Raw genomic sequence first — 3,161 nt, forward strand, 5'->3', positions numbered from 1 at the left:
ACACGACGCTGAACTCTTTTCTTGTAACAAGAGACAAGGCACTCCGTACATACACTTTCCAGACGTGGGTAATAGTTGCTGTTTTAAACAAATTAGCATTGTAAAGGACATACCAGCAACCACCAATATTTAGCTCATAATATATATATTTCTTGAGCTAGTCGCATGTTGAGCTAGACGAATTCACATGACAGACCTGAACGCCCATTTTTTGGTTGGGTTCCAAATTCAGATCACCTGACACACTTCTACCCATTTTCACCTAAGTTTTATTAAACATGTTGTATTATCCCTTATGTGCTCCATTTTTGTTGGGTTTAACCCAAACAGAGACTTGTTTTGCGGAGCTTCATCCCGAGATATTTCAGAGGTAGTGATTCCACCTTGCAATGCATGGTTTCAGCTAGATCATTTAATCTTACTGTCAGCACCACAAGAAGGGTACACATTCCCACAGCAGCTTAAAATTGACAGATGGAAATGCATCAGTTAGCTACAGTTGAGCTGGTGGTACAACAGCTGCGATATAAGATCATCGTATAATTTATAATTTTTACGTCTTCAATTGACAGATTTATATTGAACCTCATGTGCAGTTCCATAGACAGATTTATATTGAACCTTCAGGCCACTGGAGTGAATATTGCGTATTGGCTTTCTCTTCATCAAACATAATCACCATATAATTTATAGAAGCAACAAAAGAGGAAACGCTGGGGTTTAGGATAAACTCGTTCAGATTTTCTGATGAAGCTGTAAGCTTTAGTCCCACAAAGATTAGTCAAAGCCGAGGGATGGAAGAAAGAAAATATAAAAGGAGAATCCAAACACGAGTTGTGGCATACCTTTCTCGGCCTTTTGGCTAAGATCAAGTGTAGTATCTGTTCTTATCAGTTTAATATCTGATATGCCATCCATCGGATGGCACGATATTAAATTAATTTTTTTCATGGGGAGTTCCCGTCATAGCAGCTTGCTGCTGGGGTTCTCACGCGTCGCCTCTGTGTTGCACTACTGCAAAGGCCTGGCACACCCCACCAAAACTAAATTAAATATGCGTTTATTTTGAGACCTTTGCGGCACATGAGCATCAAATACCGTGACACTCCCATCTGTCCTGCTGGAGAAACATATCCATCTTCATATCAAGCTCAAAACTAAACCAGCTTTCTCTAGCTCAGTTTAGTGGAACAGAAAATTGTTATTTCGTGGAGGTGGTTTTGCTGTAAGTTAATCACTTGCAAAAGCACTAGCCTAGGTTTTGGATTCATGTCTGCATCGGTATCCTCATCTTTATGTTATGGAAGTGATGCCAGGATTTATTATTGCTTAGGCGAGCTCGGAGTTGCTTTGACTCATGAAGTTGGAATTCGTCAGGTATATTACTTGGATTTTATTTGAATTCATTTTTGCAAAAATGCAGAAAACTGATTGTTCAATTTGCAACTATCTTCAAGAAATTCGACTGTGACCAGTTGATCATAACAGGGTATTTCAGCTGGAAGCACGGAGACGGAAATGCTGTGAATGTATTACCTTCAAAAGTCACGGAGACGGCAATGCTGTGACTACTTTGACTCATGAAGTTTGATCAGAACCTATCTGTTGAAAACATACACACACCTGTAAAATTCGCTGGTTTGACACGGACTTGGACAGTTCATACTTCATATGAGATTGAAGCTGGTAGTGTTACTACCTCATGACTATCTTGATAGTTTGTTGCACCGAGGGGGTCAAAGCGGAACAACAAGGACCAATAACAAAAAGATTTAAGAGTGATTTCTTAGAACCACATAGACTGAGTAGCATAACTGTACTCAAATTGCTGTGCATAAAACTAGCACTTCACTAGGTCTTTTGAGTCACGCAGCCGTACGGTAAGCACAGAGCGAACTATTCTTTCGCCTTTTACTAAAGAATACCGTGTGCTTGCCGTTTATGAGCGGCATACGCCCATTTTTGGAGGGTTTCTCTTTTCCATGAGGAACCCAACAATTCTCAAATCCAAATGTTTTAGTTTACAGGGTTCCGTAAAATCTGGTTTCGTAATGCTTAGAACTCGAGAGTAACCGAAAAGGTCGTGTGACCAGTGTGCAGGCAAATTTGAGTACTGTATGACTGGCAACACATCCTTCAAGGGGATTATTATTGCCGGGGAAGGTAAGCTGGCTTACCCTATTTTACTTACTGTGCAATTCTCCATCAGGTTCTTCTGTTTGCTGTCAACTTATGGCCGTTGTTTGGGATCTTAAAATTCTTGCTATATCATGGAGTTTAATTTCTTTCGAAAGTAAGCCCGGAAATTTAACATTTAAGAAAATAAGAATTATTCGCCCACTCACTGGCTTCAATTTCTACAGTTTCTTCTGCAGAAGCATAACAATGAATATAACTACGTATACTTTGCGTATGATGGACTCGTCGAAGTATCATCCCCGTGTTTGAGTCATTTCAGTCTCCCTCCATTGATGCATCATCAGTAGCCTTTTCAAAAATGGTTCTATCTGACGAGTGTAAGGTTCTGCAAAAAAAAAAAAAAAGCTTTGGCCTGCTGTGGCGGTCGTGTTGTTGTCTGACAGACACCCAAATCTTTTTTGTTTTTCAACAAAGGGATGAGAATTGAAGGAGGGAGGATTTAATGTGTCCTGAGAATGGCTAGCAACCATACATGGTGAAATGAGTTATAGTAAATGGCCCATGCGACACAATCTTTTTTCTTAAAGGGACAAGACAACTCCCCATTGTGAAGCTAAGTTCATCTTGACCAGCCAATTTTTGTAGATGAATCCCCCACATGGACCCATACCTCTTGGGAAATATGGAAATCCAATCTTTCTTGTCGATAAAAAAAAAAAAAACACAGGCGTCAATCCATCCATGACATTCACAGTTTAGATAGTAGTGTCTCAAAGGAAAAAATCGCAAAAACAAATCTGAAAATACACTTACCAAGCGCCTATTGCACTTTTTATCTTTTGCTAAATCCGTTTTAAACAAAAACAGAGATCCAATGTGTTGTTTTTGTTTTACTTAGAATTCTAAAGTAAAAGGTAACAGGTACAAGTAGTAGTACTACTAGAGGGATAGTTACTAATCAGTGTTTGGCTTTTTCGAATGCTTTTATTCCTAAAAATTCTGATATTGACGGCCTTGGGGGA

At 39.4% G+C, this 3,161-nt stretch overlaps 2 non-coding genes across 2 annotated transcripts; both read left to right on the forward strand.

The window, feature by feature from the left end:
- The first annotated feature begins 841 nt into the window (after positions 1 to 841).
- LOC113362279 lies at positions 842 to 1,038 on the forward strand. Its single transcript, XR_003365672.1, has one exon. It is a non-coding gene; the product is annotated as a U2 spliceosomal RNA (small nuclear RNA).
- An 833-nt stretch (positions 1,039 to 1,871) lies between these two features.
- LOC113362313 lies at positions 1,872 to 1,991 on the forward strand. Its single transcript, XR_003365689.1, has one exon. It is a non-coding gene; the product is annotated as a U5 spliceosomal RNA (small nuclear RNA).
- Positions 1,992 to 3,161: the final 1,170 nt, after the last annotated feature.

The sequence above is a fragment of the Papaver somniferum genome, chromosome 3 (assembly GCF_003573695.1).
Source record: "Papaver somniferum cultivar HN1 chromosome 3, ASM357369v1, whole genome shotgun sequence".
In the NCBI taxonomy this organism is placed as follows: Eukaryota; Viridiplantae; Streptophyta; class Magnoliopsida; order Ranunculales; family Papaveraceae; genus Papaver; species Papaver somniferum.